The sequence below is a fragment of the Myxocyprinus asiaticus genome, chromosome 33, assembly GCF_019703515.2.
Source record: "Myxocyprinus asiaticus isolate MX2 ecotype Aquarium Trade chromosome 33, UBuf_Myxa_2, whole genome shotgun sequence".
NCBI classification, from domain to species: Eukaryota; Metazoa; Chordata; class Actinopteri; order Cypriniformes; family Catostomidae; genus Myxocyprinus; species Myxocyprinus asiaticus.
The window spans coordinates 22,141,972-22,168,584 of record NC_059376.1 but is presented as its reverse complement, the minus strand read 5'-3'; the positions used below and the strand labels follow the sequence as shown (position 1 = coordinate 22,168,584).

The 26,613-nt window shown below is 37.6% G+C and overlaps 1 pseudogene; it reads right to left on the bottom strand.

Moving 5' to 3' along the window:
- LOC127424343 (aminopeptidase O-like) overlaps nucleotides 1–26,613 on the bottom strand; it is a 96,925-nt pseudogene that overhangs the window by 43,388 nt on the left and 26,924 nt on the right.

Here is a 26,613-nt window from a genome sequence, read left to right as displayed (position 1 = left end):
AGGTCTCTCTCTCTGCGTGATTAGCCGGTGTAGACAGGCTCTCTCATTGGTTTGGCTTTGGATGAAAATGGAGCCAAATGAAGCTCATTACCACAAAGCGTAACTAATACGGCACAGCAATTCCCCAAACACACATACACGCGCACTCAAATGGAGGCAATAAAACCCCCTCATTTTTTTTTTTTTTTTTTTGGCCAAAAACATTCATTTCAATTAAACTGTGGCCCTGATTTCAGTCTGGGGTCAGTGGGGGTGGCTTGACCTGTACAGTGCCAATTACCTATGATGTAATTACCTATGAGAGCTGCCTGTTTGCTACTCTGCCTGTACGGCCCAGATGCTCTCCACTCGCCCCTCCGCCTCTTTAAGATCCTGACCTGAGCTTGATTTATGGGCGAGCTGAGGATGGGCGCCTGCTTTTGAAGTACATGAATGTCCAATATAAAATGCACCTGGAAAGAGCCAGGGGCTCCTGTTGCCTTACACAAGCAGGGTGTGTGTGTGTATGTGTTGTGTGAAAGAGAGGAAGGGGCATGAGGAGAGGAGGGGTCACCAGTGTTTCCTTTCAGGTTGGCTTTTATGGCACCACTTCAAACAATTGCTCACTCGCTCTCTTTCTCTCTCTGTCCCCACCCTGGTCATTGTACAAAGCCAACTGGACTGTAATTGGTCTTTCTTCTCTTTCATGGCCCTGTCTCTCTCTCTACACACACCCCACATCACTGTTCTCTGAAGTTACATATAACAAATGTGTTAATTCGCCAGGTGCCAGATAGACTGGGCTTCTCTACTTGTTGTGAAAGGTGTGGTGTGGATGTAACATGTTTCAAACATGTCAAAATTGACATTACATCTTTATGTATTGACATGTTATAAAACATGTTTAAAAATTATTACGTTTATATGAACAAAAAACATAAAAACACTGTTTTGGATGGTGTAGAGACAAGTAGTATATGCTTAACTAACAGCCAAGTATTATTTCTGGACATGGTATAATAGTATTACCATGTTTTTGGAAATATATCATGGTAGTACCTTGAAGTATCATCATAGTGTATGAGTAATCATTCAGCACCATGATATGACCTGGTCTTTACCACGGTACCACCACAGTATTTTGTAAGGATTTGAAACAGTTTCATAAAGACAAATGTGGTAGCGGCAGTACCTAAGACAGAAACATACTTCAAGCAACTAGACAAATGCAGACATGAGCACTTGTTCGAATCATTGCCAACACGCAATCCCGTTTTAACATGCTTAATGTGCGTTCTTGTTTTACGGTGGTGTTAACAAACCTTAGTACATAAGGGGGCGCTAGGGTTACCTTTAAAAGTTTGTGCCACAAAATAGGATGTGTTCGAATTCAAGTAAGTTCTATAAATACCTGTAAACTGACTTCAACTTAATTGCTCAGCAACATTCTCTATAAAAACTGTTGCTCCACCTTTACAGTAGTTGACTTGAAAGGGAAACTCAAAGTAAAAGTAAACAGTTCACACTAACATCCACTATAGTGCCCCTTGTAGCAATGCTGAGAATGCAATGTGTACTTGCATTGTGTCATGATTTTGCTGTCTGACAGATTTCGGAATGCAACAACATGTAAAATCGAGCTTGAGTAGCTAAAAGAGTCTGCGTTTACGTAATTGCACAAGAGTATGTTTTGGGCTTAAGAGTGTCCTTCCACATGCTGAATGACATACATTCACACAATCAGACACACATACTGTACATACACCTACAGTAACACGACTATAATATAAACAGGATCTTGGGGCAGACATTACCTCAGTGCTGAAACTTGAAGATGACAACCCAAACATTGTAGATAACACACAGCAAAAATGCAGAAGTAAATGATCCTAATAATACAGTCTGATTTTTGAACATTTAATAGAGGGCCGACTGCACTGGTGTACAGCCAGTCAGTGTGTGTGCAAATTCCACATGTGCTCGACCGTGTTTTCTTTCTTTGCCAGTTCCTGTGGGACAAATCTGAACTGTTTGACATTTTGGCTAAAACCGTGCCAAGAAATCTGTATACACATATGCATAACTTTGCAGATTTGATAAACAAGCAGAGTAAAAGGGTAAATGAAAACAGAGACATAAATTCCGCTCTTGAGCATTGATAAACTTGCACGCAGAATGAGCAACAGGTATCTGCACTGGCTGAAGAATCATTTCGAATAGCCTAAGCAAAACCCCAAAAGAGTGAGTCATTGTTAACAAATGCTATGGCAAAAAAAAAATAATAATTACCAGCCAGAAGCTATTTCAAGTCATTCCTTGATTTTTCCCCACCTAACTTTTTCTGTCGGCTGGCCAAGGGGCGGACACACAGGACAGACGTATGTCTAGCATTCAAAGCCCTCCAAACTACGTCATCTATGTGCTAAAATCTGATAGCCCTGCTTCACAACAGAGAGCAAAAAAAATAAAATAAACTACGTGCAGACTTGAGCGAGTCTTAAATGGCAACCCGAGAAGGGCCGTAGTTGGATGACTCGATTAGGCATGATTAAGCAAAAACAGGGACATTTCCTTATCCGAAGAGAATGAACAGAGATTGGGATATGGAAGAGAGGGTAATGCTTAGGGAAAGATGGACAGAAGGAGGAGATCTATTTAAAGGATGTTTGATGCCGTCTTACCACTTTGAAGTTAACCTTGGGCCGTGCTCTTTTCCGCTTGCTGCCCTTTCCACCAGTGCCACTAAAGTGGATCCATTTTGCAACCTGCGGAAGAGACAGCAGAGGAGGGAGGGAGGGAGAGAGAGAGAGAAAGAGGGAGTATGAGATGAGTGAGAAAGTGAGAGAGACAAAAGGAGAGAGACATTGTAAAATACCTGCTGTACCACATTTTTGACTTTGTTCATTAATTTGTCTTAATTTTGCCACTTTGCCGAAAACCAGCTAAAACCAGCCTGGTCAGTTGGCTGGTTTTAAAAGAGTTTGGGCAACTTTTTAGCTAGTCAGACTGAGAGACCACCTTAAACCAGCTAAGACCGACTAACCATCTTAGGTTGGTTTAAGATGCTGTTTTCAACATGGCAGTAATGAAATAGTTAATCAACCATTATTCATTTGTATATCTTCGGAGCACATACAAGCTCAATTCAACAGTTTTGGCACTAAAGAACTCCATTCAAACATCAGGAAACACTTTCAAAGACTGAAGGACAGGCAAGGAGACACTTGCAGCATCTATAAGTACAGTAAAAAGCCTCTATTTCCCCCAATCAGACCTAAAATACACCTCTGAACTGTGCGATTTCCTCTCTTAGCCACTGAGTGATGCTCCAGGTACAAGTAACAGCAAAGACTCCCCACAAAGACAGCACATGCATGATAACCACATATTAAACCCCCAAGCACAGTCTGACACTTATCCAAAACACTCAACAGATTGCAAAACCCAACAAAACAGACAAAAGTGGTAAGAAAAGTTGCCTATACCTGTTATCTGGCGTACAACATGTTGCATAATAACAGAGTATGAACTATCAAGCAGCGACAACAGGAAGATATAAACAGGTGAAATTAATTTTAGAGCTTAAAAAGTACATTTACCTCTTTTTTGACTTCTTTCACTGTTGGAGTCTTCAACCATTCTGGGCTAGTGTCCGTCAGCCACTGAACGAAATGAAGAGAGCAGCAGAATGTTGAGTGGAGAGAGAGAGAGAGAGAGAGAGAGAGAGAGAGAGAGAGAGAGAGAGAGAGAAATCACTTGTTCCTTTCTGATGGGAACTAACCGCTTGACAAGGCAAGCTCTGCGATGAGTAGCGCGAGTGAGAGGAAAAATTCCCTCATTAAATTCAAACGTCAGCTCATGTAGGAGTTCTCCAACGATCCGTGCTCCTGTCTTCTCCGTGTGCTCGCACTGTACTTAACCTTATTAAAGCTTGCACTATCAGCGCACTGAATACCTTCTCTCACACACAAACACACACTAACTGGAGAGAGAGAAGGGAGGAGAAAGGAGGAGAGCGAAAGAAAAGAAGCAGGAAGGAGGGAGGTAGAGAGATGGACAGAGGGAGGAGAGAAAGGTGAACGGTGTGTGTGTGTGTGTGTGTGTGTGTGTTTGTGTGTGTGTAGACAGCAGTAGCAGCAGTAAAAGGACTGGGAGCAGAGCTTCATTGTAATCAAGAGCGTTCACTCCCCATGCAGTCAGAGGAGGGGTCGTTTGTCACCCCCGCCAGTCACACACATGCATGCAAGCACACACACACAGACACACACACACACACACTTTTCTCAGCTGGCATTCTCACGAGGACTGCCTCTTTAAAACTGATGAGCCTTGTGTTCACAGAGGTGTGTAAACATAAAGGCAGGTACAGAGGGATCTCACAGGAAGGTTGACATGGCCTCTCTCAGGTAACAAGAAACATGGGAAAATAACAGGATAGAAACAAAAATACTGTGGTGGTACTATGGTACAGTGATGGTACCAGATGGTAATACAATGGCTCTTTGAAATATATCATGGTACTGATTGATTATGATACATAGACCATGGTATATCCAAGGTGCTTCAAACCATGCACACTTTCTCTTAATTTCAAAAGGTAGACTAGATTTTTACTTTTCAACATTTTTATATTTTCTGAATCTGGAGACAATGTGAGTGATGCCTGCCTGGGCAAAAGTTGCTGTAACAATGCTTTTGTGTTGTGCTGTTGTGTGGTTTTTAGTGTGTTGCTATGGGGTTGCCAGGGCATTCTGGGTTGTTGCTGGGCATTTCTAGGTGGTGGCAATGGTGTTGCTATGTGGTTGCTAGGGTATTATTCTGGGTGGTTGCTAGCCATTGTTATGTGGTTGCGAGGATGTTATGGGTGGTAGCAGCCTGGTGGTAGGGCATTGCTAGGCGGTTGCTAGGCAGGGGTTAAATTGGGGCGGAACAGTCCAGAACGGCATTCTGACACCTTGGCATGGCGTTCCGGCACCTCCGATTGCAAAAAGAAAAAATAGTCCTATCTGTGTCACAATGCACTGTTTTAAGCGCACACGTGCTACACTTTGCTCCACTGCCTGATTCAACCAGTATGAAGTAATGTGTAGCAACACCCACTCCTCACCCTGTTCTTATGGTTCCACCACGTCACAAATCCCAATTTAACCCCTGTTGCTAAGGTGTTCTGGGAGTGTTGTTATGGGGTTGCTAGGGTATTCTGTATGTTTCTGGGCATTGCCACAAATTTACCAATCATTACTCTATTTTCACATACATATGAGCTTGCAATTTGCTGCAAATTATTACCAGTAGTGGTGAACCTGTAGCAAACCTTTCGCAACAATAAAAAGTTTGCCGCAAAGCTCATTTGCAAGTGAAAATAATGAGTGACAGATTAGTCACAAGTTTGCCACAGGGCTTAGCCAAAACTCTTGATTATTGTAAGGGTGCTATGCAGTTGCGAGGGTGTCCTGGGTGGTGGCTACTGGTTGCTAAACTGTTCTGGGTGGTGGTTAGGGCATTGCTAGGAAGTGGCTAGACTATTCTGGCAGGTGGCAAGGGCACTGCTGGGTTATTGCTAGGGTATTCTTGGTGGTAGCTAAAGCATTGCTTAGTGGTTTTAGGGTGTTCTGTGATGTGGCTAGGGTATGCTAGGTGGTCGGTAGGACATTCTTAAGGCATTGCTAGGCAGTTGCTTGGCTATTCTGGGTGGTGGCTATACAGGTGGTTGTTAGGGTGTTCTGGGTGGTGGCTAGGGCATTACTTTGGGATTTTTAGGGTATTCTGGGTGGTTGCTGAGCATTGTGGTTGCTAGGGTGTTCTAGGTGGTGGCTAGGGTATTGTTATAGGGTTTCTAGGGTACTCTCGGTGGTTTCTGGGCATTGCAATGGGGTTGCTATGGTATTTTTGATGGTTGCATTGCTTGGTGGTTGCTAGAAAAGTAATAGCATACCTCTCATCTAGAAGCTACACATTATGAGGTATCATACATATCCATAGGACAAACAGTGCCAAATGGTTCACTGAAGTCTGTCAAAGTGCACCTACTGTAAGTGCACCAGTCTGTCAAAGTGCACCAGTCTTAAGTGTGTTTTTTTGTGAGTGCATGTGTAAGAGAGTAATATGTTTTTTTATTACCCCAGAGAAGAGGGAAAGACTCTGAAAGAGTGCGTGTCTGTGTATGTTTTTCGTGACTCTTTCGGGAAAGGAGAGTGGGCAGAGCAGAATTTGACTCTCAGGCTGCAAACTGCCATTGTTAACTTAGATACCACACATAGCTGTTTTACGGCCCAGATTGCCTGCCTCATTCCCGGCACAGCCAGGCCTTTGTGCGACTGCGAGACACTGCAATCAACCCCCTCTCACTGCCAAACTCATAAAGTACGCACAAACACACACACAATGTATGAGTGCACTCACACACACTGACAGTATATATGGTAAATGTAGTATTTCTGTATTAGTACATCTGTATACACTCCAAAACACAGCAAGCTCAGAACTAAATTGGTGTTGAGCAGTTACCAGTGGGATGTTGCTCGTGTTGGTGGCACAATGACGACTTCTTTTTATGATGATAGTCGTGTTACCTACACACAGGTCCCTGTTTGAGATTCAGATGTTTTTATATATTATCTGCTACTGAACATTACATCAACATTCACACTATTTACTTTCTTAATACAAGTTTCTTGTGTTATTGTGCACAATATACCAAAGGGGAAAAAAAGTTTGCCTTCATAATCTTGCAACAAAATCTAATAGCTTAAATCTAAACATAATCAATAAAACTAATAAATAATAAGTAACCAAGGCCACACAAGCTATTAGTTAATGTATTTAGGCATTGTTTTAGGCTGTTGCTGTAGGTAATGCAGCCTTTCTAAAACTTTAATGCAGAAATGTCATGCCAGTTCACGTTAAATCAATTATGGAAATGGCAACTATAGCAAATAATAATGAATGATAACAGTGGCAGCTCTGATACTGCTTTCATTTTATATTAACTAAATGCAGCATCAGCATAAATATTATCAAAAATGTTAAGTTTCTATGTTCAAAACATTTTTAAAACAATAATTTCATAGCACTATTTCTGATATTTTATTTACTGTGTAAATGCATGTATGCAGCCTCAGGTATATTACTAAAAAGTAATGCACCTATTTGTGCAATATATGATGCTTAAATTGTATGATGTCACGTTGCATGTCATTTGGTCACAAGATGCACAATAACCAATTTTAATGTTAATGTTTAATGTTATCGCACAGCTGCCATATTGGATTCAGCACTGTTTACATGAGGGTTTACATGTTTACAATGATTTGATTTGATAGTGAAAACAACTTATTTTTACAGTGTTGATCATACAAAGTGATTGTATAGCTTCCGAAGACTTACGATACATGTGTCACATGGACTACTTTTATGACACTCTTCAATGCAATATTAAGTGTTAAAGTGAGTCCCTAGTACTGCCATTGTGTAACAGGAATGGGTTACACTATCATTAAATGATCTACAAGAACGAAGAATGAAACTCATTCGGGTTTGTAATGACATGAAGGTGAGAAAATGACAACATTTTCATTTTGGGGTAAACCATTCCTTTTTTTTTCTTTTTCTCCCCTTTTCTCCTCAATTTGGAATGCCCAATTCCCAATGCGCTCTAAGTCCTCATGGTGGCGTAGTGACACCTCAATCCGGGTGGCGAAGGACAAATCTCAGTTGCCTCCACGTCTGAGACCATCAATCATATTGCTTCTGATAGAGTTATTTGTGATGTTGGACATTGTCTGAGACCATCTTATCACATGGCTTGTTGAGCGTGTTACTGCGGAGACCTAGCGCGTGTGGAGGCTCACGCTATTCTCCGAGGCATCCACGCACAACTCACCACACGCCTCACCGAGAGCGAGAACCACATATTATAGTAACCACGAGGAGGTTACCCCATGTTACTCTACCATCCCTAGCAACCAGGCCAATTTGGTTGTTTAGGAGACCTGGCTGGAGTCACTCAGCACGCCCTGGATTCGAACTCACGAACTGAGTCAGCGTCTTTACTCGCTGAGCTACCCAGGCCCCCGGGTAAACCATTCCTTAATGGTCCAGCTTATATGCCAATTTTGTAGTGTAATAGACAGAGGAAATAAGATTTTACCTCACAGAGGTCTTGTCTTGTTTTTAGAAAAAGGAAGCCAACCAGGATGGAGTTTGTACTCTATTTTGTGCTAAAAAAACAAAACACACACACACACACACACACACACACACACACACTCTTATGCCAAGAGGCAGACAAACATACTCTCAGATCTGTCCCTTAAACACACACGCCAAGTCCTTCTCAATTGCTCTTTCAAGTGATGGAATGACAGCACATGAACTTACCCCAGATCGTAGAGGTGACTGAGCTTGACATATGAGCAAATACCACCTAGTTCTCTAAAACTAGCTTAAATTCATCTCTGTGAATCCTAATGTCTCGCACTGTGGCAATTGCCAAAGAGTCACTCTCGAGCAAATGATCTAAGAGCCGCTTTGCTTTTCTCTTGGAAAGGTAAATGTCAGGATTTGGATTTGGGAGGCTGCACCAAGTGTATCCTGTCAGCATCAACCCGCAGTGAGCAGAGCCAAAGGAGGTCATGAGATTCAGATTGCCCCAGCCTTAAACCTACATTAAAATCCAGATATACTGACTTATTATGCACACTTTAAAGTTTTCTGTCTTAAAAATAGCATGATGACAAAGAAAGCCCAGTTCCCATCTCATTCCTTCACTGTGCTGTGTGAGTGTGTGTGTGTGTGTGTGTGTGTGTGTGTGTGTGTGTGTGTGTGTGTGTGTGTGTGTGTGTGTGTGTGTGTGTGACTGTGATTGTTTATTGTGGGGCGACTATTTCCTGCCATTATTTATATAGAGGAACGTTCATGTTTTTAAAGTCAAAATGATGGAAATAAAAAATAGCTGTATTTTATCCAAAAAAGTAAAATTGATCCAGTGCTGGTTTTGGCAGCCACGTGTCATTAGATCCAATGGTGGCTTCAATGAAAATGCCACTGCATGCCAGTCTGGATGGTGAATGAGGGTAAATCAAGCACAAAACTAAGACACGGTTTGGTGCGCTGGAAGGGAGAGCGATGGATGTTTGAATTCATTTCTCTGAGATGCAGACTTGGGGTGGGGGGTGTTGTTATATGAGTTTGGGAATGACATGTGAGGGTAAGTCAAAGACGACAAATTTTCATATTTGGGCGAACTATTCCTTTAATGTAATCATGGTCTCTGTCTTAACATTCAATAAATTAGATCGAAATGCATTTTCCACATGCACCGTCTTCATAGTGTTAGCTGGAAACAGTATATCTTCACCAGAATGAATCACCTTCCAAACTGTAAAATAATGACTAAATCCTATAATAAAACATGATCAATGCGGGATGAAAAAGACATGGCTTCTGGTTCCATATTAGTCATCAACTGTATGTTTAAGAGCTTGTGGCAGCCCAATTTAGAAATGCTTGAAAGGATAAATGGATCTTAAAGCAGGAGGGCAGCTGCTTCATTCATGTCATGTGTCAGAACAGGAGAGATATATGTGTGTGCTCTACATTTGATTGCTAGGGCAGAAATTGATTAAAAATGGTTTAACATTCTGAGTGAAAGGCATGAGAGGTAGCTGCAACACATCTTGTACATGTTGTGTAACAAGCTCACTTTTATTCAGTTTGCATATGCATAATAAAGGAGTATTTAATCTGGCTTGAATAACAAATGTCTCAAAATAGATCTTGGCTTTCTTAATCTTACCTTTGGCATTTCTGGTGTATCTAACCAGTTTGAAGAGATGGTTTCAAGTGTCACGCCTCGACTGAAAGAGAAAAGTTATACATTCAGTCATAATTGGCAAAGATCAAGATCTTTTGGCCTTTCTTTTATGTGCTTTAAAACCAATATCCTTCAAATTAAAAGTAACCTTAAATAACAGGAAGTGTACATGTATGAGAAAATAGCGCAACAGTCAGGTTCCAGTGTTACAGTCTGTCTCCCTCGTGTTTCCTAGGACTCTTATTTTGAAGTGTTTCCCCCGGACTACGTTACCCAGTATGCACTGCCCTCATCACTGCCATCTGTTCCTCATTGTTCTCACCTGTTTTCCATTCCTTCATTAGCTTTTGTTTGTATAAATACCCTTTAGTTTTTGCATTCTTTTGTCAGTTCTTGTTTGTTGTTGTTTTGAGTTCCTGTTTGTTGTTTCACTGTCATCATTTTTACTAAAGCCTGTAAATAGATCCTACATCTCCTGTCTCATCTCAGCAACCATTCGTGACATCCAGAAGTAACAATCCCATTCATTTTCTCAAGAGAAAATGATTGATTTTTTAAAATAAATGTTCTGAGGTTGTTGAAGAGACAGTTTGCCAAAAAGAAAAAATGTTCTGCTGATTGTAAGCCCTGGTCAATATTTATTTTCATTGCATCTTTTTTTCCATACACTAAAATTTAATGGTGACTGAGTCTAACTTTCTGCCCAACATCTCCCTTTGTGTTCCACAGAAAAAAGAGAAAAAATACAAGTTTGGAATGACATGAGGGTGATACAATGATGACAGTGTTCTTTTTGGGTGAACTATCCCTGTAAATGATGACATATGCTTCTGTAAAAACCACAAGAATATTTCAACTTCATTAAAAAAAAAAATTATAATAATAAATTAAATAGCTGAATTCCCAGTGAAGAACTACACTACCCATAATCCTGAAGAGAGATCCACCATTCAGAGAAGTCGCTGTTACCATGGAAATGGTAACCACGACAAAGAGCTTTGCAGTTACCGCCCATTGTGCATGGTCTTCCTAAGCTCTCAAACTACTTACATTGTATGAATCTGAAAAATTTGCAATAAACTTGGAATGTTCCGGGTTCAATACAAGTTAAACTCAGTCGACAGTATTTGTGGCATAATGTTGATTACCACAAAAATGAATTTTGACTCATCCCTCCTTTTCTTTAAAAAAAAAAGCAAAATCGAGGTTACAAGCTGGGTTTCCATCCAAATTGTTTAGCATTTTTAATGCACATTTCTGAACACTTAACTAAAGAAAATGCGAACCATTGCGCGTTTGCATCCACTATATTATGCATATTATCTTGAGGGAGCCCGCCTTGTCATGATGGAGCCCGTTGCTTCTGAGAGAGTTATTTGTGATGTTGGACATCGTTTTATTAAATTCTGCCAGAAGACACCGAAAAATTTGTGTAATATCTCATATAATGATGGCTGAAATGGCTGCTATGCCCATACACCAGCACCATTGTATATACCTACAAGCACCCGCACTCAAAACGACTAGATGTGAGTTTAAACTTCCAAATGTCAAGAACTTTGTAGGAAGAATTGTGTGCCAAGGTCAGACCTTTTGTTAGGGCCTGTCACATCAAGCTATCGCACACCCATACCAACCAATGAGCATAATGCCATCGCTCTTTACATGCACAAATGGTCAAAACGTCATCAATATGCGAATAAACTGTTTCCATTACCTTAATTCGCATTTTAACTAATGCAAAATTCTAGAAAATCCACCTCTTTCTACCACATTAAATTTCTATGAGAATTATGAGAGTTTATTCGAATATCAAGCGTTTCCATTCAGGATTTCTTTTCAAAATGCACATCAAAATAGTTGGATGGAAACCCAGCTACAGTCAGGCACTCACAATGGAAGTGGGGGCCAATTTTTGGAGAGTTTAAAAGCAGAAATGTGTAGCTTATAATTTTATAAAAGCACTTATATTCATTCTTCTGTTAAAACACGTATTATTTGACCTGTAAAGTTGTTTAAATGGTAATTTTTACAGTCGTTTTAGAATTTTAGGTTTTGTTGACTACGTTGTCATGGCAACGAAGATGTTATATTGGCTATAACTTTATACAGAAAAGGTTAGTAAGTGATTTTATCATATTAAAATCATTTTTAAACGTAAATTGTTTATGTTTTGTGGCTATATTTTTGAAACAGTGAGTATTTTAACAAAAAATTGGCCCCCATTCACTTCCATTGCAAGTGCCTCACTGCAACCCAGATTTTTGCTTTTTTGAAAGAAAAGGACGGAATAAATTTTTGTGGTAACCAATATTATGCTACAAATGCTGTCGAATTTAACCCAGAACATTCCTTTAAAATATAGCCTACCCTAGTGGAAAATCCAGCTTAAGCTGGTAGCTGTGTTTTGGAACATGGTAGCTGGTTTCTAGCTGGTCATGAGCTGCTCCAAGCTGGTCTTTAGCTGGTCCAATCTGGTCATTAGCTGGTCCAAGCTGGGAGACCAGCTTAGACCAGCTACCAGCAGGTCATACCAGTTCAAGGTGGTCAGCTGGTTTTTGGAACATGGAAGCTGGTCGACCAGATAAGGTCAAGCTTGGACCAGCTCATGACCAACTTGGGCCAGCTCATGACCAGCTTGGACCAGCTTGGACCAGCTAAGGACCAGCTTGAACCAGCTACCATGTTCCAAAACACAGCTTATAAGTTTTTATAATCAAAAACTACTAATCAATAGTTTTGTATTAAACCATTATTTTTCATTCGATAACATCATTCACAATAATTTACTGGATTGTTGTTCATTCTCTCATAAAAGACGTTAAGTACGCATTCTTTTTTTTTTTTTTTTTTTTTTTAAATCAAAGTTGTAATGGTTCCATCTTGGTTCATGGTTTGAAACTAAAGTATTTTAGAAGAATTTTGGAGAAAATTGGAAAAATACTTCTGGAACAAATGTCGCTGAAAATGTTGGCAGACAGTGTTGCACTCTACAGATTTGTCTTTCTGCTTGCTCCCCCACCTAAACTATATTTTCTCTAGCTGTAATAGAAGTCATCCACCACTCATTCTAGTCTAGATCAATCTTGTTAACTTGCAAGAGCACAGACACGCACATGCACACACACACAAATACAAAGCACATATAATCAACTAATGGACTGTCTCAGGCAGGAACAGTGTGTCTCCAACACTTAGGCCTTTGACACAGCAGTTGAGCACATTTAGGTGATGACAAAAGCAAGGATGGAAATTTCCACCTCGGCATCGAAGAAGGAAAAGCCCTCAGTGTCAAAGCAAATCACTGAGCTCACTGGACTATGATTACTAAATAACAGCGCTGTCGTGCCAAGGTGCGTTTTGAGGTCTTAGCGAAAAAAACAAGGCATATTTCAAAAACAAATACTCATTCTACACTGAGATCGGTTTAATGAAGCATGAATGCTAATCAGAAAGGTTTTGTGAAGTACACTCAGTAGTACATCTAAAAACTGTCCTGTTATGACTAATCATGCAGTAATGTGCAATTAATAACATATGGGTCACTTTCAGTTTATTTAAAATTGAAGCACATGATTTGAAAGCATGATGCATACTGTTGCACAAAATGTTGTAAATAATTTTTTTAACACCTCTTGCAGAAATTCAACACCTAGCTAAAAATGTCATAGCAACTACAGTAAAATTACATTCATTAATATGGGAACTTTTTTAACATTTCAGAATTTTTGTCTTTTTTATTTAATTTCGAACATTTGCTTTTTTTATGACAGCAGCCGCTAACATCAAGTTACCACAGTTTTCTTGTAATTACAATAACTGTAGTACTTTATGTATTTTCGTGTAAACTATGGTTACCATGGTACAATTTTTTAAGGAACCTATCATAAATTGATCAAATTATGTTTTTTTAATCTAAAAAATTATGAAAGTTCTTGCATAGCAACCATAGTTTCCTGTGGTATTTGTGGTAACAAATTTTTTTTCTGCTAAATACCATAGTTACTACAGTTAGTCTTACTATAGCAAAACCATGGTAAATTTCCGTAAGGTTGAATGGCAATCAAGTTCACGTAAAGGGAACTTTTTGCCAGTTATTTCAAATTTACACTTAAAAGGAGACACTAAACGAAGGACAGATCTCCTGAACCAAGTCATGCACACATTAACCGAACCTGTCATGGACTTCCTGAAATTAGAGGTGGTGTGGGAGGAATGGCATCGATCTGTCTTTGATCTAACACTCAGAGGCCCATCTGTGATTGTTTCACCACATCAATCTGCCATTCCAGCATTGTGCTGCCATGAATGTTTACACTTGTGAGCAGCAGACACAAATATTGAACGCCCTTACCTTTCAGTTTAATGTAACTCAATCAATCAGCCAGTGGCCAGACCTTAATGAGACTACACGAAACCAAAAGAGCAAAAGATGAAACAGGAGAGTAGAGATAAAGGAAAAAGAAATGAAGATGGTAGATAGCAGAGGTGAAGTTAAGCATGGAAATGAATGAAGAGGGCTGAAAAGAGAGACAGGAGATGGGAGAGATATACAGAGAAGAGGGAGCGATGTGAAAATTGAATGGTACTGTCTTCGTCGAAAAAACTAAATCAGATAGGGGAGACTGGGGCTATGGGTCACAGGGCAAAGTTGTCACAAGGGCTTTATCACAGTAACTGTTAGGTTTTGAGTCAAAAGTCCAATTATTTTAACGTGTGCTTTCTCTAGCAGTCGTTTTGAATGTTGGTTTCAAGACCTAATTCAAAAACTCTGTAATAAGAATAATTTATGTAAATAAAATCCATATCATATAACACAAAAACATGCCTGCTATTGGTTCAATGAACTGTATCTCCCCAACTTGGCTTTGGTTTTGTGTTTTTGCTAGCTTTGCACATACTTTGCGTGCAGTGTGTACACTCAGTTCAAAGTCATGAGAAAAGCGGTCTTCAGACTGATATATCAGTATAGGAACAGACAGTTGTTTGGATCTGACACCAGTACCATTTACAGCGGAAAAAAATAAAACACATCAGAGCTACTCCAGAGTTCTTACTGGCCACAAATCACTAAAATATTATAGAAAGCAAAGAAGTCTTTTCATATTTTAACTCTTCTTTGTACAATTTTAATAGCAACATTATGTCAACAAGTGAGTGATGAAACAGAGAAAAGGAAAGCAAATATTCAATGGCTGAGATTGAGGGAGATCCCCCATGGAAAGGCATTTGAGGTAGAGTTTATAGAGAAAGATGTCTGTAGGGTCTGGTATAGCTATATTTCTCCAGCAAGGATCCAAAATTAACACTCGGCAAGAGCCAAATGTGGCTTTTCTGAGTAAGTAAAAAGGAGTTACTCACCAGCAAGCCTTATCAAGAACTGAAATAATACATGGTTGAAAGCAAATAATAAGAATCACAATCTGACCCTCGCTAAAATACTGTAGGTAATGTATGCTGTTCAGATCAAAGACGTCCAAACCTCTACTATAGAAAATATCTTTCGCTACATGCACATCTTTTTAAAGTAAAACATTTACCATAAGAAAGGTTTCTTAAATCCAGAACATTTTGTGACACGTGTGGAATATTTCTCACTCATTCTAAGTGACACGTGAAGGGAAATGACCTGCGCTATTTCTCACTAATAAACAGGTAAATAATTATATGGACAAAAATCGATATTTTTATTAAAATTATGTGAAATACAGTTTCATGGCTGGGAAGAATTATTTATGGTCTGTAATTCACCCACCATTGGCAGGTGTGACAAATTGTTCATTTTGGACCCTGCGTCCAACTTTACAATCTCATTTCCCCTCACTAATAATAATGGCAGTGTCATTGAGGAGCTCTGCTTCAATGAGCAACTAAAAGAGTGTACACTCCAGACAGCCAATGTTGACACAATTCCTTCCTACCTGCTCATTGCTGTAAATGTGTCCAGGAGCATCTGCAGGAAATCCTACAAGAGACAGACTATGAATGAAGAGCATTGTCTCTATATCAAAGTGCACTCAGTACAGCTTCAAACATAGCATACAGTATTTAAAGCTGAAGTGTGTAATTTTTCTATGTTAAAATACATTCTCCTACACCCGTTTATTATGCAGACACTATTTAAACCATTTTATTTCCTCGAAAAGTATACGTTTTTTTTTTGAGCATCCCGAACAGCTCGACACAGTTACGCTGGCTCAACCAATGGTGCAAGTTTGGGGTGGGACTACCTGTTTGTCCAACGAATGGAGGATAGGGTAAGTGTTTGGGAAACCTGTTTGAAAACAATCATTATTTGTGCAATTCCATTCAGTGACACTAGTGGTGCTAAAAAGTACAGACTTCAGCTTAAAAAAAAGCTAATAATAAAAAATAACTTAGTACTTAGACTTATTATGTTTTTCCGCCAGTCTTCTACCAGTACAACTATGTGTCAAACAGCTCATCTTAAATCAAGTAAAAAAAAAATCCAGCTTCAGGGGAAATGGTGCATTCTTTCACTGACACAAGCTGATGGAATGATGGTGAGATTGAAATAATGGCCAAAATATGCAAACGCTGTCCAATGACAACATTTGTGTTCAGCCTAAATTAATAGACGCTCCCGTGCAGAACGCTCTCACCTGAGATAGAATAATTTTCTCACAAAGGCTTTGAAGAAGAGAAGGAAATCCTCGCCAACCTGATCAGCCAGAAACTTCAAGAGGAAGTGGCCCTGAAAGAAAGAGAGAACAAACTATAGACCCAGAATATTCCAGATTTCCCAGAAGAGTCTGAGCTTTGAGCATTCTTCCCCAGATGCAAAAGTGTCATAGCCCCTTAGATTTTAGATTTTTGAATGCAATTTCCAAAAAACAATATTTGTATCTTTGAAAAATTACCACGACAATTGATGTAGGGAAAAAAATTGTGTTTATCCTAATCTCTGTGTCAGACACCAGAGATTTACATAATACATTTGTAAGTCCAATCGAGTCGCACCTTTCAGAGATAATTTGCATTTAACTAAAAAAATCATCATCTACCAACCAAAGTCCCAGTGCAAAAGTTCAAGATAATCTATTCCATACAATTAAAATGCATGGCGATAACTGGCTGTCAAGTTCAGGGGATTTGGATCCAGCCCCCTTTCACACAAATCAAAATTCATACCACTAGACTATCCCATCTTAAACATATTTAAAGGTGCACTTCACACACACAACAAAAGGCTTAAACACAGTAAGTATAATAGTTTAAAATAAAATTATTAATTTAAATAAGTTTAAAAATATGTACACTGACATAAGATGAACTCCAGTCATTTCAAATCATTTTCTTCAAGAAAAAGTTGTTTTATTCTACAAGGAGTTGGGTACACCATTATGGGAAGCACCATCATGTTGAGATCACATGACCAGCCAAATACTACTCACTTTATCTCTGTAACCCCCCTGTTATTAAAAACTTTAGAAATAAATTAATCATGTACCCACAAATATGCATGTGAATAAGATATTTATATAATGGCATCTGTAAACATTTGTTTTTGCGTGATGCTGCAATGACACCAATGCAACAGTCTGGTTCAGGAAATAAAAATCCCATTCATTTTTTCCATAGATGGACCAGTTGATTTCAATGAAAATTTATAAACCTTTGACCCTAAAAAGATTTTTCGTATCCTGGGGGATACAAACATTTGAAAGGCTGGGGAAAGAAGTACTGAGCGAGAGGGCCAAATTTCTGTGAATATCTCCTTACACTCACAAACTACATATTTATTTGTATATATCGGAAAAAGTGGGCAGGCACTTTTGGGCTCTATTGGTATCAGTATAAAGTCAAAGACCTTCATTATACCGACCAGTAAAACATAACCAAAACAATTATGAGTGCAGCTAGAACTATATTATGTATTTGTGTTATCACACCTTGTGCACCAAGTGAGCCAGGACTAACACTTGTGCACCCTTAAAAAAATTTAAATGAAATAAAAATACTGTAGGTGCATAATGCTGAGACCTACATTCAGATAGTGAACTTGCATGAAGGGTTTTCCTGGACTGAGGGCATGTTTTACCACTGAAGCACCAGACTCACTCACTTCCCCTGTGTTCTCTCTATTGGGCCTGCAGCACATATACACAAACACAACATGAAGGCTGTGGCCTGATAAGGCAAAGTGCTGCATCTACAGCAGTCTGGGTAGTATTATACTGACATCAGCATACATTAAAGCCCTCCAAACAGCTTACTAAATGTATAAACAATTGCATTCACAAAACCATTATATCCCTGATGGCTTCTCTATCTACAGCCCAGTAGATTACAGTAATGCTGCATTTTTACGGCTCTTCAGCACCAATGGTACATAAGTGCACATTAAGAGTAGGAGAGGTGTGGATGTTGTTCTTGTTTTTACAGTAAACATGTTTTGTATATGAGTAGTGGACTTGAAATACTTTTGGGAAGTTGGCATTTCCTGCAGTGTGACAGTCACCATTCAATTTTGTTGTATGGAAAAAAGATGCAATGAAAGTCAAAGGTGACCTGTGTGTCCTACCAATGGGAGATGGTGGGAGTATATGGGGAAAATGTTTGACAACAGTAATTGTTTTTGCAAGTTTGGTGTCGCAAGAGGCACAGAAATGACAAACACCTTTAATAAGCATTTTGATGATTATATTTTTTTGACTTCATTAATTGACAGACTATATTTTTTATAATAATAATTTTTATTTTATTTATTTATTTTATTTTTTTTTTTGTGCTTTTTAAAAATGTGTTTGACATACGGCTGGACCATTTAAAATGAACTAGTGAAGGTAAAAAGGTTATTAAAATAGTAATAATTGTGACCAGTTAAGGCACCTACACAAACTTGTCCTTATATACAGCATGCATATAAATTTGTACCTAAAATCTTGATTTTTGTCTTGGCTGTTTTCACTAAATACCTTTTTGTTTCTATGTAAACATACACTAGATTGATGTCTTAAAACAGTTGTAAAGGGTGAAGCTGTTTTTTCAGCATCTCGCGTAGGATATAGTGTTTTTTAGATGGCAGGTCATGTTAAAAAAGAACATCAACTGTGTTGCAAGAAGGTTACTTATTAGCCACAATGCTAGGGTGTTGCTATGTGGTTGCCAGACAGTGTTGGGTGTAATCTGATTACAAAGTAATTAGCTACTATAATATAAATTACTTTTAAAGTCAAAAAGTAGTGTACTGCATTACATTTTAAATTCTTATAATCAGACAACAGTTACTGACTTTCAGTTAAGTTAATTACTTTTCAGTATATTACTTGGGTTACCCATATTTCTAAAATAATATTATTCATGTAGAACATTAAGGTACGTCTGTTTGCTTTATATACAAACATTACTTTAATTTGTTGGGTGGAAAATGCATCTATGTGAACTTCTGCAGTTAATCCAGGATGGACTTCAAAGACATTAGCCATTAATCTTATAGTTCATACAAAATCTTTGTTAAACACTGGCCCTTAACACTTAGTTTACTATTTTTAAACCATGGCTTGAACTACACACAAAAACTAAATTGGCATTATATTCACGCTGTTTAGCCAGAGGGTAACTGGCCCCCACAGTGAGCCTGGTTTCTCCCAAATTTATTTTTCTCCATTAACCAACATATTATGGAGTTTTGTGTTCCTTGTCACAGTCGCTTTCGGCTTGCTCACTGGGGCTCTAAATACAATTATTATTTACTTAATTATTTATTTTTATACACAATTTACAATCATAATTTTATCAAACTGCACAATGATGACTCTAAGACTTTATAGATATTACAGATCCATTTTCTGTTAATGCATGATTTTCTGTAAAACTGCTTTGAAACGATCTGTGTTGTGAAGAGCGCTATACAAATAAAAATGACTTGACTTGAAATGTATTTTAGAAAGTAACTTTAGAAAGTAAAAAATGTAAAATTCCCCGAGACTCTATGATTGGCACTTAGCGTTCCTCCTTCAATTTAATTCATTTTATCCAAAGTTTAAGCGAAAATTGTGTCTGATTACCTCACACCTCTCTGCTACACAAATTGAGTTATCATTCATGTCCATAGCACAAACGGTGCCAGAACAGTTAAATACTAAAGTTTAATACATGGGTTTTTTAAAATCCCTAAACCCTAAGTATGAGCAATTGTACTAGTGATGCTTGCCTTAACAAGTGCCTCTAACTACTGTTATGACAATTCTTGACCTCATTATATCACATGGGCATTTCAAACTAAACTATAATTTCTCAAACTATGGTATGTGTGAGCTGATGATCATGTGATCCACCCCAAGTAAGTTAGCAATGTCTACTGAACACTAGGTGTAGACTAGAGCAATCAGAAAGGCTCAGACTACCTGCGAGTTTCTTGTGAGTATTTGGGACTCTCACTTCTCTTGTGCTACATTATAGATGATTACATTTGGTTTCTCTTCAAAAATAAAGAGCCGACTGTCTACCTCGCTCTCTCTGGGAGAGAGTGATAAGGGTGAGCTTCTTTAAAAAGCATATACTATTCCTCTTGGTCAGACTGGCTGTGTGTGTATTTGTGGAAGTGCAAAAGCAGACCAATGAAAAGGGTGACAGGTATTCATCATGCACAATAGGCAACCTTCTCCTCTGAATGGGTGTACAGATGGATGAACAAATGAACAGATACTCTTGAGTACTAGTGGTATAGTCTGTGTACACATTCTTAGCTATAGTTTTGGGGAAAAGAAATGTCCCCAAAAGCGAGCTAAATCTGTGAAAGCCTTCCTTTGGGGACATTTGAAGATATCCTCAATAAATAAATAAATACATATTTTTTTTATTGTTCTAAACAAGGATAGTCTATTGTAATTATAATTCAATAAAATATTTTGTTTAAATAAAAACAACAAAAGTCTATGGCCATTAAGAAAAGTGTGTAAAGTCAGATTTTGCCTCCATTGTGGGGACCAAATGTACTCAACAAGGACAGTTAAACCTGAAATCACCTTCATTGTGGGGACCAGCCAACGGACCCTCATGCGGCATGTTCATCACGTCGAATGTAAACGGGTGTCTCGTTCCATATTGCATTGCACGGCTGGCGCTACTACTGCCAACAACACAAATAAATGGTTTAGAAAGTGTCCATTTGCGTCACCATTGAATGTTCCAGGTTCATTTGTGACAGCATTTGTGGCATGATGTTAATTGTCACAAAAATTATTTTGCTCATCCCTCCTTTATTTAAATGAATCATATCATGGTTACAGTAAGGCACTTACAATGGAAGTGAAGGCCAGTCCAAAAATGTTAAAATACAAACTTTTTCAAAAGCATAGCCATAAGATGTAAACATTAAACATGTTAACATGATTTTAGTGTGATAAAATCTGGGATTTACTGGCGTAACAGTGTTTACCAGATAACAGGGTTTACTGTTGTAATGTCAACATAACAATAAAATTGTAATATTGGATATAAAGTAACTTTACACAGATAAAGTTAGTAAGCGATTTTGTCATAGTAAAATCATTTAACATGAATAATGTTTACATCTTATGGCTATATGTTTGAAATGTGTGTTTTAATGTTAATGGACTGGACCTATTCACTTCCATTGTAAGTGCCTCACTGTGACCACGATTTTTGCTTCGAGTCAAAATACATTTTTGTGGTAATCAACATTATTCCGCAAATGCTGTAGATTGAATTTAACTTATAATGTGACCGGAACATCCCATACAGTTGTCTTTTTCACTGTAAAACGATTACTCATGTCAGCCCCACTACATTCACAGTCAAACTAGGTTTATGATGTAGTCTTGCACCACTCAACTGAACTCAACTTTATTGTCCTTAAAAGGCAATTTGTTTTGTAGACAGCAGTATACACACACATGTACAACAACACAACCCACACAAATTGACTTACATTATAATGAGCCATTCAAAACATGATCACTGCAGGGATAAAATAAGTCCTATAACTATTTGTTTTACAGAAAAGGAGTTTAAATCTCCGGCCCAATGGAAGCAATTGAAATTCAGTAAACAGTGGGTGATTGACACCAGAAAGGACTGATCGGCCCTTCCTAGTCGCCCTTGTTTCATAAAGTTGTGTAATATTACTTAAGTCAGTCCCTACTATCTTACTACACATTTTAACTATATTACTCAACTTACCCCTATTCCTTACATTAAGATTTCCATAACAGCAAGTAATGGAAAAGGTTAAGACAGATTCGAAAAACAAGTGTAAAACATTTCCATAAAAGAGACATCCATATTAAAACTACAAAGTTTCCTCAGAAAATACACGCACTGATGAGCTTTCCCTCTAATGACATCAGTATTTGCCTAACATGTCTAACTTTTTATTTTATTATTTATTAGAGAGGTTACATTTTTATGATTTATCCACACAGAGAGGTATTTTTCCACAGTCTGAACACTTTATCCCAGAGATTATTATGGGTGTGGGCCCCTCAATGTGGAGGAAGGGCCAGACACATGCTGTCAGGTGGATCTCCAAAACATGCTGGAATTGTGACAGCTGAATTCCAGACAAGCTCTATCAGAGACATACTGTACACACATTCTCATTTTCTCATTATTAAAAGTTAAGCCAAAGCTGATCTGCTCCTACATATACAATACTTGACAAAACACTTTGATCTTCATGACAACATTACATCACATGTTATATCAGTTATTACTCATGCTCTATATTGTTCTGTGCAGACAGAAATGTCAAAACTATTTTAAACTCTCCAATAAATCAATCCTAAAAAATACCTGGAAATTTAATTTGCATGAATTTGAGCACTTCTTGTTAAAAAAAAAAAAAATCAAATTGTAATTTACAGATCATTCCTGTGACTGCACACTTTATTTCAATAACTGTTTGCATAACAACATCAGAAACACATTATACATGACATAATTACTCATTGCTTTGGCTTTTCATTATTCATTTTCACTAAGGTACCCGACAGATCATGAATTAACTATTTTAATTATTGATTATATAAATTACAGACTGTATATACTTGTGTATTTTAAAATCAGTGCCTCTGGAAACATCCTGTAATGGTGCAGTGCCTCAGCACAGGAGTGAATCTCAGGCTGTGTGTTGTGTGCAGTTATGTGTGCAGATCAGGGTTGTGCAAAATTCTGAATTTCAGAATGAACTCTCTTTCAGTTCATGAGTTGGAATTTGAATTGAATTGGCCATGCCTCACAGGAAGTTGAATTTGAATTTGAGTTGAAAATAATACTAGGAAGTGGAAGTTACTGAATTAAAATTTAAAAAATAATTCAGCACAGTCACACTTAACAATTTCACTAGTCCAAGACACATTTTGAGACAAATAATTATATTATTAAAAAAAAAATAAATAAAAAAAATTCCAAGCATGCCTATTTATTCCCTAATAGGTAGCATTACATTTTTTAACTAAGACAAAACATTTCTCTCTCTAAAAACATAAATAAATAAATAAATAAATAAATATATATATATATATTTTGTTTTTTATTATTTATTTATTTTATTTTTTTTGCTGTACATCACCAGAAATGGTCCACCACATAAAACTTCACTTCATAAAAATAGATTCAAAATTTGAATAATTTTCCATAAAATGAAAATGTATTAAATATAGTGAAATAAATAAAATAAAAATTTATATGGGTGGCATTTTAAACATTGTTACATTTTATTATATTTATTATTGATTATTAATACAGTAAAAAGTGATGTGTTCATGAAACATAAAGAAATGAATTTGCATTGCTTTTTTAAGTTAATTAATTATTCTATTATTCTAATTAATCTATTTTATTTTAGTAAATTAACTGAACTTAAATGGTTAGTTCCCCCAAAAATGAAAATTCTCAAATAATTAACTCACCCTCATGACATCCCAGGTGTGTAGGGATTTCTTTCTTCACCAGAACACACTTGAAGAAAAATATAAAAATATCTTAGCTCAGTAGGTTCTTAAAATGCAAGTGGATGGTGATCAGAACTTTGAAGCATAAACGTCATCCATACGACTTCAGTGGTTAAATTAATGTCTTCTAAAGCGACACGCATGCTTTTGTGCAAAAAGATAAATATTATAAATATTAAGATAAGTACTTTTTAACTCTTAATCCTGCTTCTGGTCAGCAGCGGTATGCATGTGTGACATAATCACATTGTCATTTGAAACAAGTGAGAACTGGGGCATGTGCGACACACCAGGAAGAACAGTGCTGTTTACAAGTGAGTAGGAGGAATGCTGTACAGAAGCTTCATTGGTTTTGGCATTTGTGTGCTTATCGTGGATGTCACAACCAAGAGGAGAACGTGAGATTATGTCCGTAACATGGCAATGCGAATACGTCACACGAGAGACCGCGTGAACTCCACCCTCTCATAAAGCTTAACCGAAGCAATGGTTTATAGTTAAAAAGTACTTAAATATTGATCTTTCTTTAAAGGTGTACACACCTGGGATATCATGAGGGTGAGTAAATCATGAGAGAATTTTCATTTTTGGGTGAACTATCCCTTTAAAATGTTAACCTGCAATGATTTTTACATATATGTTGTACATATTACATTGACATATTTTACAATTGCATATATAAATTAAATTTAACTTTTAGAAGATTTCTTAAACACTGTTAACTAAGTCTTATGACAATTGCTTCCCTCATTTACATTTTTTAAACTGTTAAATATTCTGAGCATCTCATGCATTTCTATAAACATAAATGTCATGGAGAGTGATGTGCTTGCTGTCTTAAAGCAATAATATAAAATTTGTACTCATCACATGAACATTTGTGAGAAAAAAAAAAATAAATCTTAAAACGTCAAGCACAGAACTTGACACTTGGTACGTAAAACACGACAGGGTTAACAATCAACAAACTGATGATTTTATTAGAGAAACAAACTCATCACTGAAAAACAACAAGTTACCTACCGTGACAAAATCAACAACAACAATGTAAATAAAACCATGCAAATGGCCAAACAATACAACCATATCGTTCATGGCCCAGTGCATGCTGGGAAGAGGGTAAATGGGACTGAACCACATAAACATTTGTAGGCCAATTTAAACTCAAATAAATGCATCAATCCAACTCGCTGCTGTGCTTGTTGGTTCGACAAGCACATCTTGTAATAGAACACAGTATCTTAGAAAAAGCTGCATTGAGATTCCTGATACTTCCATATACTTTCTTAAATTCAAATTCGAATTGCAATTCTACATCCTTTTTGCTACCTCAATTCAAATTCAATACAAATTCAGGAATTTAACTGGAATTGAATTGGCATTCTTCATTCAATTCTGAATGGTGCACAACCCTGGTGCAGATGATGGATAATGCAATTGTATGATAAAGTGTATAGTATGTGGAAAAATTGACAGTCACAGAATGTGAGAGAGATAGATATAGAGAGAAAGAGAGAGAGAGAGAGACAGCCAATCAGACCTGAGGACCTGAAGCTCTTCTTCAGAATACTGTAACTCATCACTCAGTCTCCTCCAGCGCAAAAAAGCCTTCAACTGTCTCTGCTCCTTAGTCTCTTTACAACCCAACTGAGAAAGAAAGAGAAAGAGAACAGGTTTGCACCAAAGTAGGTGTAAACTGAAATGAAAGATATGTGAACTAAAGACCACTTTGGTCCAGATCATGCTTTGGAGAAAATGAAGGCCAGTTTAATTTGAAATACTAAACATTCTGTCAGTACAACAATATAGTTTTCAATGCAAAGCAAGCAAACAATAAATTGTGAATGCAGTGAAGTGCACTACTGATGTTGCACACAACCACGCTTCACACGCTCAAGTTTGTGGCTCAATATTAGCCATCTTAGCCATTACTGGAAGTGAAGACATCCAGTTAATGCAGCTTCGCAGCAAATTCAATTCAATTTCAAACTCATTTTAAACTCTGACTAATCAGCAGGTGCTGTATCTAATAGGTTTGTAGTGAGCTTTGGTAAACATGCTGCATTTAAGTCTTTTTGACATTTGACAAGCAACAGGAAGCAATAGGAAGAAGGGGGCAAATAGGATCAGAAAGTGACACTCGGACTCCTATCCCTACAGTCTTTTCATAAAGGACTTCAATGACTTTAATCATTATGCTTACAATTAAATCAGTAACACTTTACAGTAAGGTTCCATTTGTTAACATTAGTTAATGCATTAGGTACCATGAACAGACAATTAACTATACATTTTTTACAGCATTAATTAACTAATGTTAACAAATGGAACCTTATTGTAAAGTGTTACCATTCAATTATTATCTATAAAATATAAACACTTACACAATAACGTATTAAATAATTTATTCAGTGAACACATGAATAGTATTACTGTACATATACTATGTTATTTGGAATATATACATTTATTGCTAAGCCAGCTAAGTCTGGTTCCTCCCAAGGCTTTTCTCCCCCAACTACCTAAAGATCTTTTTGAGTGTTTTCCTTGCCCAGTTGCTTTTGGTTTGCTCAAGGGGGCATTTAGGCCCGGTGTTCTTTAAAGCTGGTGGAGTAGTAGTGGTGGTGGCGTAGTGGGCTAAAGCACATAACTGGTAATCAGAAGGTTGCTGGTTTGATCCCCACAGCCACCACCATTGTGTCCTTGAGCAAGGCACTTAACTCCAGGTTGCTCCGGGGGTATTGTCCCTGTAATAATTACACTGTAATTCGCTTTGGACAAAAGCGTCTGCCAAATGCATAAATGTAAATGTAAAGCTGCTTTGAAACAATATGTATTGTAATCATTTGAAATGAACTTGACATAAGTCAACAAGAATTC